An 18429-nucleotide genomic window follows, 5' to 3' on the forward strand; every position below is an offset into this window, starting at 1 on the left:
CACCTTAATGTTTGGAGTTTGAAGCCGATCAGTAAATTAGTTCTCAAGGTGTATTACGGAAAGTAAAAACTCAGTTTGTTTAATAATCTGGACAAGCTGAAGCTTACACAGCTTAGTAAGAGGCTGAAGCTTACACAGCTTAGTAAGAGGCTGAAGCTTACACAGCTTAGTAAGAGGCTGAAGCTTACACAGCTTAGTAAGAGGCTGAAGCTTACACAGCTTAGAAAGAGGATGAAGCTTACACAGCTTAGTAAGAGGCTGAAGCTTACACAGCTTAGTAAGAGGCTGAAGCTTACACAGCTTAGTAAGAGGCTGAAGCTTACACAGCTTAGTAAGAGGCTGAAGCTTACACAGGTTAGTAACAGGCTGAAGCTTACACAGCTTAGAAAGAGGATGAAGCTTACACAGCTTAGTAAGAGGCTGAAGCTTACACAGCTTAGTAAGAGGCTGAAGCTTACACAGCTTAGTAAGAGGCTGAAGCTTACACAGCTTAGTAAGAGGCTGAAGCTTACACAGCTTAGAAAGAGGATGAAGCTTACACAGCTTAGTAAGAGGCTGAAGCTTACACAGCTTAGAAAGAGGATGAAGCTTACACAGCTTAGTAAGAGGCTGAAGCTTACACAGCTTAGTAAGAGGCTGAAGCTTACACAGCTTAGTAAGAGGCTGAAGCTTACACAGCTTAGTAAGAGGCTGAAGCTTACACAGCTTAGTAAGAGGCTGAAGCTTACACAGCTTAGTAAGAGGCTGAAGCTTACACAGCTTAGTAAGAGGATGAAGCTTACACAGCTTAGTAAGAGGCTGAAGCTTACACAGCTTAGTAAGAGGCTGAAGCTTACACAGCTTAGTAAGAGGCTGAAGCTTACACAGCTTAGAAAGAGGATGAAGCTTACACAGCTTAGTAAGAGACTGAAGCTTACACAGCTTAGTAAGAGGCTTAAGCTTACACAGCTTAGTAAGAGGATGAAGCTTACACAGCTTAGTAAGAGGCTGAAGCTTACACAGGTTAGTAACAGGCTGAAGCTTACACAGCTTAGAAAGAGGATGAAGCTTACACAGCTTAGTAAGAGGCTGAAGCTTACACAGCTTAGTAAGAGGCTGAAGCTTACACAGCTTAGTAAGAGGCTGAAGCTTACACAGCTTAGTAAGAGGCTGCAGCTTACACAGCTTAATAAGAGGCTGAAGCTTACACAGCTTAGTAAGAGGCTGAAGCTTACACAGCTTAGTAAGAGGCTGAAGCTTACACAGCTTAGTAAGAGGCTGAAGCTTACACAGCTTAGAAAGAGGATGAAGCTTACACAGCTTAGTAAGAGGCTGAAGCTTACACAGCTTAGTAAGAGGCTGAAGCTTACACAGCTTAATAAGAGGCTGAAGCTTACACAGCTCAGTAAGAGGCTGAAGCTTACACAGCTTAGTAAGAGGCTGAAGCTTACACAGCTTAGTAAGAGGCTGAAGCTTACACAGCTTAGAAAGAGGATGAAGCTTACACAGCTTAGTAAGAAGCTGAAGCTTACACAGCTTAGTAAGAGGCTGAAGCTTACACAGCTTAGTAAGAGGCTGAAGCTTACACAGCTTAGTAAGAGGCTGAAGCTTACACAGCTTAGAAAGAGGATGAAGCTTACACAGCTTAGAAAGAGGATGAAGCTTACACAGCTTAGTAAGAGGCTGAAGCTTACACAGCTTAGTAAGAGGCTGAAGCTTACACACTTTAGTAAGAGGCTGAAGCTTACACAGCTTAGTAAGAGGCTGAAGCTTACACAGCTTAGAAAGAGGATGAAGCTTACACAGCTTAGAAAGAGGATGAAGCTTACACAGCTTAGTAAGAAGCTGAAGCTTACACAGCTTAGTAAGAGGCTGAAGCTTACACAGCTTAGTAAGAGGCTGAAGCTTACACAGCTTAGTAAGAGGCTGAAGCTTACACAGCTTAGCAAGAGGCTGAAGCTTACACAGTTTAGAAAGAGGATGAAGCTTACACAGCTTAGTAAGAGGCTGAAGCTTACACAGCTTAGTAAGAGGCTGAAGCTTACACAGCTTAGTAAGAGGCTGAAGCTTACACAGCTTAGTAAGAGGCTGAAGCTTACACAGCTTAGTAAGAGACTGAAGCTTACACAGCTTAGTAAGAGGCTGAAGTTTACAGAGCTTAGAAAGAGGATGAAGCTTACACAGCTTAGTAAGAGGCTGAAGCTTACACAGCTTAGTAAGAGGCTGAAGCTTACACAGCTTAGTAAGAGGCTGAAGCTTACACAGCTTAGTAAGAGGCTGAAGCTTACACAGCTTAGAAAGAGGATGAAGCTTACACAGCTTAGTAAGAGGCTGAAGCTTACACAGCTTAGTAAGAGGCTGAAGCTTACACAGCTTAGTAAGAGGCTGAAGCTTACAGAGCTTAGAAAGAGGATGAAGCTTACACAGCTTAGTAAGAAGCTGAAGCTTACACAGCTTAGTAAGAGGCTGAAGCTTACACAGCTTAGTAAGAGGCTGAAGCTTACACAGCTTAGTAAGAGGCTGAAGCTTACACAGCTTAGAAAGAGGATGAAGCTTACACAGCTTAGTAAGAGACTGAAGCTTACACAGCTTAGTAAGAGGCTGAAGCTTACACAGCTTAGTAAGAGGCTGAAGCTTACACAGCTTAGTAAGAGGCTGAAGCTTACACAGCTTAGTAAGAGGCTGAAGCTTACACAGCTTAGTAACAGGCTGAAGCTTACACAGCTTAGAAAGAGGATGAAGCTTACACAGCTTAGTAAGAGGCTGAAGCTTACACAGCTTAGTAAGAGGCTGAAGCTTACACAGCTTAGTAAGAGGCTGAAGCTTACACAGGTTAGTAACAGGCTGAAGCTTACACAGCTTAGAAAGAGGATGAAGCTTACACAGCTTAGTAAGAGGCTGAAGCTTACACAGCTTAGTAAGAGGCTGAAGCTTACACAGCTTAGTAAAAGGCTGAAGCTTACACAGCTTAGTAAGAGGCTGAAGTTTACACAGCTTAGAAAGAGGATGAAGCTTACACAGCTTAGTAAGAGGCTGAAGCTTACACAGCTTAGAAAGAGGATGAAGCTTACACAGCTTAGTAAGAGGCTGAAGCTTACACAGCTTAGTAAGAGGCTGAAGCTTACACAGCTTAGTAAGAGGCTGAAGCTTACACAGCTTAGTAAGAGGCTGAAGCTTACACAGCTTAGTAAGAGGCTGAAGCTTACACAGCTAAGTTGAAGCTTACACAGCTTAGAGGCTGAAGCTTACACAGCTTTGTAAGAGGCTGAAGCTTACACAGCTTAGTAAGAGGCTGAAGCTTACACAGCTTAGTAAGAGGCTGAAGCTTACACAGCTTAGTAAGAGGCTGAAGCTTACACAGCTTAGTAAGAGGCTGAAGCTTACACAGCTTAGAAAGAGGATGAAGCTTACACAGCTTAGTAAGAGACTGAAGCTTTCACAGCTTAGTAAGAGGCTGAAGCTTACACAGCTTAGTAAGAGGCTGAAGCTTACTCAGCTTAGTAAGAGGCTGAAGCTTACACAGCTTAGTAAGAGGCTGAAGCTTACACAGCTTAGTAAGAGGCTGATGCTTACACAGCTTAAGAACAAACTGATGCTTACACAGTTTAATAACAAGCTAAGCTTACACAGCTTAATAATCGTAATTATTTAAGTTGTGGAGTGGTAAACGAGAGGAAGGTCTGTCAGAGGACCGAGAGCTGCAGTAGTTGGTCAGTATACGATGGCTATCGTCTTAGCCACCCTAATCTAACCTAACCTAACCTAACGTAACCTAACCTACCCTAATCTAACCTAACCTAACCTAACGTAACCTAACCTACCCTAACCTAACCTAACCTAACCTAACCTAACCTAACCTAACCTAACCTAACCTAATCTAACCTAACCTAATCTAACCTAACCTAATCTAACCTAACCTAAACTAACCTAACCTAAACTAACCTAACCTAACCTACCCTAACCTAACCTACCCTAACCTAACCTAACCTAACATAACCTAACCTAACCTAACCTAACTTAACTAACCTAACCTAACCTAACCTAACATAACCTAACCTAACCTAACCTAACCTAACATAACCTAACATAACCTAACCTAACCTAACATAACCTAACATAACCAAATCTAACCAAACTTAACCTAACCTAACCTAACAAAACTCAACCTAACCTAGCCTAACCTAACCTAACCTAACCTAACCTAACCTAACCAAACCTAACCTAACCTAACCTAACCTAACCTAACCTAACCTAACCTAACCTAACCTAACCTAACCTAATCTAACCAAACTTAACCTAACTTAACCAAACAAAACTTAACCTAACCTAGCTTAACATACCCTAACCTAATCAAACGTAACTTAATCTAACCTAACCTAATCTAACCTAACCTAACCTAACTTAACCTAACCTAACCTAATCTAACCTAACCTAACCTACCCTAACGTAATCTAACCTAACCTAATCTAACCTAACCTAACCTAACTTAACCTAACCTAACTTAACCTAACCTAACCTAACTTAACCTAACCTAACCAAACCTAGCATAACCTAGCTTAACCTAATCTAACCTAACCTAATCTAACCTAACCTAACCTAACTTAACCTAACCTAATCTTACCTAACCTAACCGAACCTAATCTAGCCTAACCTAACTTAACCTAACCTAACCTAACCTAATGTAGCCAAACCTAATGTAACTTAGCCTAACCTAACCTAAGTTAACCTAACTTAACCTAACCTAACCTAACCTAACCTAACCTAACCTAACCAAACCTAACCTAACTTAACCTAACCTAACCTAACCTAACCTAACTTAAATTAACCTAACCTCACCTAGCCTAACCTAGCTTAACTAACCTAACTTAACCTAACCTAACCTAACCTAATCTAACTTATCCTAAAATAACCTAACCTAACTTAACCTAACCTAACCTAACTTAACTAACCTAACCTTATGTAACTTAGCTAACCTAACCTAACTTATCCTAACCAAACCTAACCTAACATTACATAACGTAACTTATCCTAACCTAACCTAACTTATCCTAACCTAAACTAACCTAACCTAACTTATCTTAACTTAACCTAACCTAACCTAACCTAACATATCCTAACTTATCCTAACCTAGCGTAACTTAATCTAACCTAACCTAACATCACCTAACTTATCCTAACCTAACCTAACTTATCCTAACCTAACCTAACTTATCCAAACCTAGCCTAACTTAACCTAACTTATCCGAAACTAACCTAACATAACGTAACTTATCCTAAAATAACCTAAGCTAACCTAACTTAACCTAACCTAACCTAACTTAACTAACCTAACCTAACCTAACATAAGTAACCTAACCTAACCTAACCTAACTGATCCTAACCTAACCTAACCTAACTTATTCTAACCTAACATAACCTAACATTACATAACCTAACTTATCCTAACCTAACATAACCTAACTTATCCTAAAATAACCTAAGCTAACCTAACTTAACCTAACCTAACCTAACTTAACTAACCTAACCTAACTTAACTAACCTAACCTAACCTAACTTATCCTAACCTAACCTAACCTAACCTAACTAACATAACCTAACTTATCCTAACCTAACCTAACTTATCCTAACTTAACCTAACCTAACCTAACATAACCTAACTTATCCTAACCTAACCAAATCTAACCTAACCTAACCTAACCTATCCTAACCTAACCTAACTTGTCCTAAAGTAACCTAACCTAATCTAACTTATCCTAACCTAACTTAACCAATCCTAACCTAATCTAATATAGCCAAACCTAATGTAATTTAGCCTAACCTAACCTAAGTTAACCTAACTTAACCTAACCTAACCTAACCTAACCTAACCTAACCTAACCAAACCTAACCTAACTTAACCTAACCTAACCTAACCTAACCTAACCTAACCTAACTTAAACTAACCTAACCTCACCTAGCCTAACCTAACTTAACTAACCTAACTTAACCTAACCTAACCTAACCTAATCTAACTTATCCTAAAATAACCTAACCTAACTTAACCTAACCTAACCTAACTTAACTAACCTAACCTTATGTAACTTAGCTAACCTAACCTAACTTATCCTAACCAAACCTAACCTTACATTACATAACGTAACTTATCCTAACCTAAACTAACCTAACTTATCTTAGCTCAACCTAATCTAACCTAACCTAACATATCCTAACTTATCCTAACCTAACGTAACTTAATCTAACCTAACCTAACATCACCTAACTTATCCTAACCTAACCTAACTTATCCTAACCTAACCTAACCTAACCTAACTTATCCAAACCTAGCCTAACTGAACCTAACTTATCCGAAACTAACCTAACTTAACCTAACATAACGTAACTTATCCTAAAATAACCTAAGCTAACCTAACTTAACCTAACCTAACCTAACTTAACTAACCTAACGTAACCTAACTTAAGTAACCTAACCTAACCTAACCTAACCTAACTGATCCTAACCTAACCTAACCTAACTTATTCTAACCTAACCTAACCTAACATTACATAACCTAACTTATCCTAACCTAACATAACCTAACTTATTCTAAAATAACCTAAGCTAACCTAACTTAACCTAACCTAACCTAACTTAACTAACCTAACCTAACTTAACTAACCTAACCTAACCTAACCTAACTTATCCTAACCTAACCTAACCTAACCTAACCTAACCTAACCTAACCTAACCTAACCTAACTTATCCTAACCTAACCTAACCTAACTTATCCTAACTTAACCTAACCTAACCTAACATAACCTAACTTATCCTAACCTAACCAAACCTAACCTAACCTAACCTAACCTAACCTAACCTAACCTAACCTAACTTGTCCTAACGTAACCTAACCTAATCTAACTTATCCTAACCTAACTTAACCAATCCTAACCTAACCTAACTTAACCTAACCTAACCTAACCTAACCTAACCTAACCTAACCTAACGTATCCTAACCTAACCTAACTGTGACATGCAAAGACTACGTAACCTTTATTCGGCGCACGTACACACCCTCATTTATAGGCTATCTCCCCCATCCAGCTAACCAGGGACTAAGGGTTGACGATGGGGCCCCGTCGTTCAACCAATACCCAGGTTCCAGCCAATGAGAAGATGGTTTTGGCAATCGCAGAGGTGATGTGGATACCACTCGCCTGTCTGCCCTTGTCATTCCCATTCTACAGCTGGTTGAAGCACGTTCTGCTCTCTAGTGGCTTCTATTCTGCCTTGCTTATCGTGGAGTGCACTAATACCTATTGTTGTACATAGTGTATATAGTGTACATACTTCTGTTCTAAATTGGTGAAGGATAATATAAGTCAAAAGTTTTCTGCTGTGTTTATTTTGCTCCCTTTACACCCAGGATAACAGGCCTTTGGGACTCCTTGGTTGTAATATGGGTAGCCTGTCCGAGAGCTGGAGCTGGACTTAGAGAACAGGTTGATCCTAGGGTGAAGCTGGACGCAGGAACATTGTGTAGCTTGCTGTCCTGCATTGCATTAGCTTTGCCAACGCTTTATAAACTTTGCGTGTCAATTGCTTTGCTATGGGCAGCCTTGCTATTATATGATCGTTCAACAGCTCGCTACTAGCTTCTTCGGTGTGAAGATTTTGCAGTCAGCTTTGCTATTGCGTATCCACCTTGTAAGCGTATGCGTATTCTGCAATCGTATTGTGCATAGCTAATCGTGTTCTGCAAATAACATGTTACGTTGGGGTATTCTGCAATTGTACTGTGCATAGCAAATAACTTATACATTGGGGTATGACACCTAGACTAGTCAGACGTCTGGTGTCGGCATATACCTTATTTAACTTGCCTAAATTTTCCATACAGCGTTGTTGGCAAATTTCTCGTTCCATTATTACGAATGCACTCTCACAGCTGCGCAACTGCGTTCACTGATTACTGACAGACTTCGGAAAGAGGAGATGGCACATCAGACTCCTCCCTCTACGGGAGCGAGGAATAAAAGTCCGATGTTCTCGCAGGAGGAAGATGATACATCAAATAAGCAAAATCGTCAGTCTAGTGCAGCACTGTTGCCTCAAGGTGAATCAGCGGGATGGCCCCTTATTATTGTCAGAGTCTTATTTCCCTTCAGGAAGACTCAAAAACAACTGAAGTCAGAATATTTAGAGATACTGGAGCATATTGCTCACTTATAAGAGAGGGAATATTACCCCTTTCAAAGAATACTTCCTTGAATTCCTCTGATTTGTTGGAAGCATTTGGAGGAGCTATATATTCTGTCTCTTTGCATAAAATTTATTTACAGTGCAAATATCATACTGGGTATTTGACTGTGGGTGTATCCGAGGGATTCCCCATGAAAGATGCCATGTTATTACTGGGTAATAACATTACCACTGCTAGTATATGTCCTGAACCCATAATGATTAATTCTTCTCCAGTGCTAGCCATAACTTGGGCAACATCCCAAGGGTTTTCTGGCGAGAATGTTGACCTATCTTTGGACGACTCCGATCTCGGAATAGCCTTAAAAACGACTATTTGATCTGCACTGAGACTGGTAAGGAGACAGAGGGTCGGCAATTGTTAGACAGGTTAGTAGTTCCAACAAAGTTTAGACCTCAAAAACTAAAACTTACCACATTAATCAATTAAAATCTTTTCATATACCAGATAAAGTCCCAGTAATGATTCTGTCCTCTACCTCTGAGAACGACTCTGATTCTTTGCAAATTAATGTCAAACTTCCAAACTCTGTCCTCCTCAAGGACCCTAGCCCTTTAATGGTGGGGCTATCTGAAACTCAAGCAACAAGTTTAACTGCGCTTCTACAATCATACCCTGATATTTTTTCGGATGTGCCGAAAAAATGTACGTTAGGTTATCATGATGTAGATGTGGGAAACTCTAGACCTATTAAACTCTCCCCCTACAGAGCTAATCCTGAAAAGCAGAGGCTACTTCAACAGGAGGTAGAATTTCTGTTAGAGCCTGGGTTAGTGGAGGAGTCGTCTAGTCCATGGGCTTCACCGTGCATCCTTGTTAAAAAAGCTGATGGAGGGTTTCGTATGTGTACAGACTACCGTAGGTGAATGAAGTCACAATCACAGATTCTTACCCTCTTCCTCGTCTGGATGACGTAATCGACGTCGTGGGTAAGGCTACTTTTGTGTCCAAGTTAGATCTCCTTAAAGGTTTAAAGGTTACTATCAGGTACCTTTGACGGATAAGGCGAAGGAAATCTCTGCCTTCGTAATTCCAGGAGGTCATTATCAATACACAGTTACCCCCTTCGGAATGAAAAACTCCCCCTCTTCATTCCAGAAACTTATCCATCAGGCTATTAAAGGACTTGAAGGCACGGCAGCATACCTGGATGATATTGTTGTGGTGTCTGATACTTGGGATCAACACCTATTTAGACTTAAGGCTCTTTTTGAGACCATTCAGAGTTCCTATTTAACCGTTAATTTATCTAAGTCTTCATTTGGCCAGGCCACTGTTACTTTTCTAGGCCATGAAGTAGGTAGTGGTAAAGTTGCTCCTAAACTTGCTAAAGTTCTTACAAGTCACAAATTTCCCTTTATTTGGATTTCAGTTTCTCAAGGTACTTTTAATAAAGCAAAAAGATTATTGTGTACTGCACCCATTCTTTTGTCTCCAGACTTCTCCAAACCTTTCTCATTACAGGTTGATGCTTGTGAGTCTGGGGTTGGGGCAGTTCCAGCCGCATCAGAGGGCTTACTCTACCATTGAAAAAGAAGCCCTCGCGCTGGTACTGGCTTTGGAGCACTTTGATGTTTATGTGGGCCAGACATCGCAGGTGGTCACTGTCTATAGTGACCACAACCCTCTAGTATATCTCCAAGCCATGAAGAACCACAATACGAGGCTCATGAGGTGGAGTCTACGACTGCAACCCTATTCTATCAAAATTTTACATATTGTCGGCAAAGAAAATATGTTGGCAGACTCTTTATCTAGAATCTAACAATATTATATTATAATTATAATTATATATTAGGTTAGGATGTGTTAGGTTACTTGTGGTAACCCCTTCCAAGCTCTTTTTTTTTGTCCCCTTGAGTGTTTTTTTTTTTTTAGTGAGGGGATGCGGGCTACCATTCACCCGTGTCTTGGACCTATTCAATTCAATTCAATTCAATTCAATTCAAAGTTTATTCTCTATAAGGATTACAGTGCTGAGTTTACAGAAATTTGGTTATTGTTTGGTTTACATGTAGTAAAATTGTGATTACAGAGTGTACCACTAGAACGCTTAGCATGGCTAGGCATTTCGGGCATACTTAGTTTTATTCTTAAATGTAAAATATTACAAATTATGAGGTAAATTGGTATTATGGCTAAGTGACTAAATACTAGTTTATGAGTTTAGCAATGTGAATGCTTTTGTTTTGGCACAGTATATAGTTTCAGTATTGGAGTATCACAGGATTCATTATTTTAAGACTGAGATTAATATTTCTGTTTATGGTCAAATGAGTGAGCGAGTGTAAGTGTGAACCACCAGGTGGTATTTGTGTAGTTAGTTGACGGGGTGTATCAGGGAGATAAGATGTTTTCTAATGGTAGTTTTGAAGGTGATGAATGTGTCTGCAGTTCTAGAGTTCTCAGGTAGGGTATTCCAGATTTTAGGGCCTTTGACATACATTGAATTTTTGTAAAGGTTTAGTCGGACACGGGGAATGTCGTAGAGATGTTTGTGTCTGGTGTTATGCCTGTGAGTTCTGTCACAACTATCAAGAAAGCGTTTTAGGTCAAGGTTGATATTAGAGTTTAAGGCCCTGTAGATATAGATTGCACAGTAGTAAGTGTGGATGTACTGAACTGGGATTTAGTGATTATTCTTACTGCAGCTTTTTGTTGGGTTATTATTGGCTTTAGGTGTGTTGCTGCAGTTGATCCCCAAGCACAAATAGCATAGGTGAGGTATGGATAAATAAGTGAGTGGTATAGTGTGAGAAGGGCATTTTGCGGCACGTAGTATCGTATCTTGGAGAGGATCCCAACCGTTTTGGATACTTTTTTGGCTATATGCTGGATATGGGTGCTGAAATTCAGGTTGTTGTCAAGGTATAAGCCTAGGAATTTCCCCCCATTATTTCTGGTAATTAGAGTGTTGTCAATCTTAATGTTAATTTGTGCATCTCCTGCTCTGCTACCAAACATAATATAGTAAGTTTTGTCAGTGTTAAGCGTAAGTTTATTGGCTGTCATCCAAGTCGATATTTTAATCAGCTCCTCATTCACAATGGTGTTGAGGGTGGCAAGATTAGGGTGAGAGATGACATAAGTCATGTCATCAGCAAAGAGAATGGGTTTCAGGTGTTGGGATACGTTTGGAAGGTCATTGATGTATATGAGGAAGAGCAGGGGACCAAGGACACTTCCCTGCGGAACTCCAGTATCAAGTGGCCGTGTTGCTGATGCTGTGTCTTTAATGGTGACGTACTGATACCTATTAGTAATGTAAGATTTGAAATAAGCAAGCGCATGGCCTCTTATACCATAGTGGTCAAGTTTGTGGAGTAGGATTTCGTGGTTTACTGTGTCAAAAGCTTTTCTTAGGTCAATAAAAATTCCTAGTGGATATTCCTTATTTTCCAATGCTGTGTAAAGCAGATCTAGCATTTTTATGATTGCATCATTAGTGCTTTTATTTTTCCTGAATCCAAACTGGCAGGGGTTGAGTATGTTTTGAGCCGTTATAAATGAATACAGTCTCTTGTACACGAGTTTCTCAAAGATTTTGGATAGCAATGGTAAGTTAGATATTGGCCTATAGTTGTTTAAGTCTGTAGGGTCACCACCTTTATGTATTGGTGTAACCCTTGCCATCTTGAGTAGTTTCGGGAAGGTGCTAGTCTCTATTGACTTGTTAAAAAGTAATGAAATAGCATGCGAAAGGACATGGGCCGCTCGCTTGTACAGTAATGGTGGGACATGAGACAGATTCCCCGAGTTATTTTTAAGTGACTTTATGATCTCAATGACTTCCGTGAGCTCAGTTGGTGCAAGATAGAAGGAATTAGGGAAATTTCCATCTAGGTAGTCCCCGGCATGGGCATTGGTATGTGGGATTTTACTGGCGAGATTAGATCCTATGTTTGAGAAGAAGTCGTTTATCTTGTTAGCTGTGTCAGTGGGATGTAGTGGTGTTTCATTAGGTTTAGTTAGGACAATATTCTTGGTTTTTCTCAGTTTGTGGGTCCCTAGAATCTGAGAGAGTGTTTTCCAGGTCTTTTTTATATCTCCTCTAGTGTCTGTGAATCTACTGGAGTAGTATAGTTGTTTGGCTTTTTTTATTACTTTGGTGAGAGCTGATGAATAGTGTTTAAGAGTATCTTTGTGTATTAAGCCCTGTCTATATTGCTTTTCATATTGGTGTTTCTTGTCAATGGATTTCAGAATGGTGCTGGTTAGCCATGGGCAACCAAGCCGTTTGTTTGTGATCTGTTTTGTTTTTATAGGACAATGTTTGTTGTATAGTCTAAGTAATTTGTTAAGAAAGATGTCTGTCCAGTCATCAATACCATTGGCCTTGGAGAATTCTGTAGGCCAATCAACAGTCTCTAGGTCAGCTGTGAACTTCCTTACTGAGGCCTCGTCATGGAGTCTAAATGAGACTTTGTTGTATTCAAGTGGTGGTTTACTAATGTTTGTCAGGAGGAAGGTAGGGTAGTGGTCTGTAGTGCTATCTGTGATTATCCCTGATTTAAGGGGGGCTAGTATATTGGTCCATATGTGGTCTATTATGGTTGCACTTGTCTCAGTGAGCCTGGTTGGTTTAGTTATTGTTGGTATGAGAAGTGTGTTGTTCATATTGTTGATGAAATCAGTTACAGGCTGATCATCTAGTAAGCCAAGGTTGATGTTGAAGTCTCCAGCTAAGAGAAGGTGGTGCTTATTCATTTGTCTGTTTGTTATTAGTGACTTTAATTTCTCACTGAAATTTGGGATGTTTGTGTGAGGTATCCGGTAAATGGCACCGATTGTTATAGGCGTCTTAAGGTTTTTTACAGTAAAATTAGCAAAAATGTATTCCCCATATTCATCACTAAAGCAAGTGGTGCTAAGACAAGATAATTGGTTAGAGTAATAGATTGCAATACCACCCCCAACTTGGTTTGTTCTGCAGTTGTGAATTGCTGTGTATCCTGGTAGAGGGTAGATATCTATTGTGTCCTGCTTAAGCCAGGTCTCAGTGAGAATAATGCAGGAGAAGGGTGTCTTTAGTGATTCAAGGAGTGCTAGGAGGTCATCATAGTGTTTGCTTAAGGACCTGATGTTGTAGTTAAGTACTGATAGACTTTTAGCATTGTTTAGGATAGTGGTGGCTTGTGATGCTGTGTAATAAAGGCAGTTGCTTTCCAATAGGTTTTGATTGGGTGTCAGATTATGGAGGTTTAGATCAGGGTCAACGTGATCAATCATCTTCTAGGTTTAAAATTATGGTTATTTATATCCTGAGTTGTGTGTTGAGTTCTACTACTGATATCTGTAGTGGTTGGAAGTTTGGACAAGTATATAGCTAGAGTATTTTGGTCATGTAGGGTATAGTCACTACTACACATAATGAAGTTGATGTTGTCTGTGTGTTGTGCTGGAATGAACTAAAGTACAACTAGGTATAAACTAGTAATATAAAAATACAAATTAAAAATAGAACAAGACTCTCACTTGTAATTGCACTAAGGTCTAATAATGACTTTTGTGGAGTCTATGTTTTGAGCTAGAGTGAGCTAAAGTACAATAGGTTTAATCTAATAATATAAAAGTACAAATTATAAATAGCACTAGTCTCTCACTAGTAATTGCACTATGGTCTAATATAGTGAATTTGGTATTGACTATGTCTTGAGGTAGAATGAGCTATGGTACAACTGAATTTAATCTAATAATATAAAAATACAAATTAAAAGTAGCACCAGTCTCTCACTAGTAATTGCACTATGGTCTAATATAGTGAATTTGGTATTGACTATGTATTGAGCTAGAAAGAGCTATAGTACAACAACTTTAGTCTAATAATATAAAAATACAAATTACAAATAGCACCAGTCTCTCACTAGTAATTGCACTATGGTCTAGTATAGTGAATTTGGTATTGACTATGTATTGAGCTAGAATGATCTAGAGTAAAACTGTGATTAATCTAATAATATAATAAAGGAACAAGACTCTCAATTGTAATTGCACTAAGGTCTTATATAAGTTGTTTACAAGAATTAGAGTATAATTAGATTTAAATTGACAGGATAAAATGCACAAATTAAGGTAGCAAAATAATAATAAAAAAAAGAATTGATAAAAATAAAAATGGCAATGACTTGGTTATAATATGCTAGTAAGATGGTAGACAGGATGATATAAAAGTTGTAGTTGAAAATACTAGGTTAAAAAAGTATGGAATAAAAATGGTCAATAAAAGAAGTTTACAATAAGTTTGATCAATATAGTTTAAAGTAAAATTGGGCAATAATAGGGATTTAGAATAAAATTGGGCAATTGAGTATTTTTTAAAGTGAGGTAGAATTATTGAAGACAAGTTATGGTTAGTTTATAAAAAAATAAGATGGAACAGTGATGTGGTAAGTTGTAAAAAAGGAGGTAGATTCTGCAGATATTTAATACAATTAAGACTATGAGGTAGAATGGTCGTTGAGTACAACAATGACAATTAAAAGTAGTTGGAGTATTAGAATTTTAGGGGGGCACAAATTTATGACAATATAACACTAACGGTGGACTATGGGTATTATCTGCACTTTACTCTGATTCTGTTAGTCCAGCCTCACTTAGGAATGTTTTAAGGTCATGTTCTGTGGAGATGAAGTATCTCTTTCCAGTGGGCTGTTTCCTAACTGCTATTTTTCCATCCCTCACAAAGCACTGGTGGATTTTTTGGGCATAGCTCAGTTTTCTTAGCCGATAAAGAAGGTTTTGTCTCGTTTTGGTAAGGCACTCATTGACGTAAACATCAGTTTTCATAGAAATAGATGTTTTTAGTAGGTTGTTTCTTTGTAAGCTAGTTTGGAATTTTAACAGCACTGTTTTTTTACCTGCATGATAGCCCATCAGTTTGCAATCCTTTAAGTCATCACTACGTATGTTAAGGCGAAGGTGGTCCTTGATAAGCTGCAGGGTGGTCTCCATGCAGGTCTCTTGGGTGACTGTGGGTGGGAGATGTTTGCTGTTAACTACAACAGCGTCAGATAGCTGCTGTTGGTCATTATGGTCTTGGAAGTTGGTTATGACATTGGCAAGTTGTTGGTCCACTCTTGATCTTTCCTCTGTAATGTTGGTAGTAAGTAGGGTGACTTGGTCTTTTAAAGTGTTGATGGTGTCTAGGGACCGGGTGTGGGTGTTGCTTTGTTGTTCTAGAGTGTCTAGTTTATGTTCTAGAGCAGTGATCTTGTTGAGGTAATCTGCATTGCTAGCCTTTAGTTCCTGCATTTCCTGAGTTAGTTTGGTGATCGTATGTTAAGCCCGACTGTCTGCTGTCTCGCTCTGAGTTTACGGTTTGGCTTTTTGTAACGAGAAAAGTTGAGTTCTATCTAAGAGATGGATGATTGAGAGGAAAGGTGGTCCCATTATTTTGTGCCATAGCGGCATGGTTACCACTGGGAGGTGGGAGCCTAATCCTGAGCCTTCTCGGAGTGGGGGTGTGACATGCAAAGAGTATGTAACCTTTATTCGGCGCATGTACACACCCTCATTTACAGGCTATCTCCCCCAACCAGCGAACCAGGGGACTGAGGGTTGACGATGGGGCCCCGTTGTTCAACCAGTACCCAGGTTCCAGCCAATGAGAAGATGGTTTTGGCAATCGCAGAGGTGATGTGGGTACCACTCTCCAGTCTGCCCTTGTCATTCCCATTCTAGAGCTTGTTGAAGCACGGTCTGCTCTCTAGTGGCTTCTATTCTGCCTTGCTTACCGTGGAGTGAACTAATAGCTATTGTTGTACATAGTGCATATAGTGTACATATTTCTGTTCTAAATTGGTGAAGGATAATGTAAGTCATAAGTTTTCTGCTGTTTATTTTGCTCCCTTTACACCAAGGGTAACAAGCCTTTGAATTCCTGGGTTGTAGAACTAACCTAACCTAACCTAACTTATCCTAACCTAACCTAACCTAACTTATCCTAACCTAAACTAACCTAACCTAACTTAACCTAGCCTAACCTAACCTAACCTAACCTAACTTATCCTAACCTAACCTTACCCAACTTATCCTAACCTAACCTAACCTAACCTAACTTAACCTAACCAAACCTAACCTAACCTAACTTATGCTAACCTAACCTAACCTAACATAACCTAACTTATCCTAACCTAGCCTAACATAATTTATCCTAACCTAACCTAACCTAACTTATCCTAACCTAACCTCATCTAATCTAACCTAAACTAACCTAACTTATCCTAACCTAACCTCATCTAATCTAACCTAACCTAATCTAACTTATCCTAACCTAACCTAACTTATCCTAACCTAACCTAACCTAACGTAACTTAACCTAACTTAACCTAACCTAACTTATCCTAACCTAGCCTAACCTAACCTAACCTAACCTAAGCTACCTTAACCTTACCTAACCTAACCTAACCTAACTTATCCTAACCTAACCTAACTTATCCTAACCTAACCTAACCTAACTTATCCTAACCTAACCTAACCTAACCTAACTTAACCTAACCTAACCTAACCTAACCTAACCTAACCAAACCTAACCTAACCTAACCTAACTTAACCTAACCTAACCTAACTTATCCTAACCTAACCTAACCTAACTTAACCTAACTTTACCTAACCTAACCTAACCTAGCCTAACCTTACCTAACTTAACCTAACTTAACATAACTTAACCTAACCTAACATAAGCTCAACAACTGCTTCTCAACTCTCTGGATAATACCTGAAGTAATCCTAAATTGTCTAATTCCCGCTCTCATAATTCGTTGTATATTATTTGCTGCACATGTTGTCTAACATTATTACTGCCTCCAGCCTCCAGCCTCCAGCCTCCAGCCTCCAGCCTCCAGCCTCCAGCCTCCAGCCTCCAGCCTCCAGCCTCCAGTCTCAGGCCTCCATCCTCCAGCCTCCAGCCTCCATCCTCCAGCCTCCAGCCTCCAGCCTCCAGCCTCCAGTCTCCAGCCTCCAGCCTCCAGCCTCCAGCCTCCATCCTCCAGTCTCCAGCCTCCAGCCTCCAGCCTCCAGTCTCCAGCCTCCAGCCTCCAGCCTCCAGCCTCCAGCCTCCAGCCACCAGCCTCTAGCCTCTAGCCTTCAGCCCCCAGCCTCCAACCTCCAGCCTCCAGCCTCCAGTCTCCAGCCTCCAGCCTCCAGCCTCCAGCCTCCATCCTCCAGCCTCCAGCCTCCAGCCTCCAGCCTCAAGCCTCCAGCCTCCAGCCTCCAGGTCTCCAGCATCCAGCCTCCAGGCTTCACCCTCCAGCCACAAGCCTCCAGGCTCCAGCTTGCAGCCTCCAGCCTCCAGTCCCCGGCCTCCAGTCTCCAGCCTCCAGCCTCCAGTCTCCAACCTCCAGCCTCCAGCCTCCAGCCTCCAGTCTCCAGCCTCCAGCCTCCAGCCTCCAGCCTCCAGCCTCCAGCCTCCAGTCTCCAGCCTCCAGCCTCCAGCCTCCAGCCTCCAGCCTCCAGCCTCCAGCCTCCAGCCTCCAGCCTCCAGTCTCCAGCCTCCATCCTCCAGCCTCCAGCCTCCATCCTCCAGCCTCCAGCCTCCAGCCTCCAGCCTCCAGTCTCCAGCCTCCAGCCTCCAGCCTCGAGCCTCCAGCCTCCAGCATCCAGCCTCCAGTCTCCAGCCTCCAGCCTCCAGCCTCCAGCCACCAGCCTCTAGCCTCTAGCCTTCAGCCTCCAGCCTCCAACCTCCAGCCTCCAGCCTCCAGCCTCCAATCTCCAACCTCCAGCCTCCAGCCTCCAGCCTCCAGCCTCCAGCCTCCAACCTCCAACCTCCAGCCTCTAGCCTCCAGCCTCCAATTTCCAGCCTCCAACATCCAGTCTCCAGCCTCCAACCTCCAGCCTGCAGCCTCCAGCCTCCAGCCTCCAATCTCCAACCTCCAGCCTCCAGCCTCCAACCTCCAGCCTCCAGGTTCCAGCCTCCAGCCTCCAGCCTCCAGCCTCCAGCCTCTAGCCTCCAGCCTCCAGCTTCCAGCCTCCAATTTCCAGCCTCCAACCTCCAGTCTCCAGCCTCCAGCCTCTAACCTCCAGCCTCCAGACTCCAGCCTCTAGCCTCCAACCTCCAGCCTCCAGCCTCCAGCCTCCAGCCTCCAGCTTCCAGCCTCCAGCCTCCAGCCTCCAATCTCCAGCCTCCAGCCTCCAGCCTCCAGCCTTCAGCCTCCAACCTCCAGCCTCCAGCCTCCAGCCTCCAGCTTCCAGCCTCCAGCCTCCAGCCTCCAACCTC

This window comes from Cherax quadricarinatus, chromosome 10 (assembly GCF_038502225.1).
Source record: "Cherax quadricarinatus isolate ZL_2023a chromosome 10, ASM3850222v1, whole genome shotgun sequence".
NCBI classification, from domain to species: Eukaryota; Metazoa; Arthropoda; class Malacostraca; order Decapoda; family Parastacidae; genus Cherax; species Cherax quadricarinatus.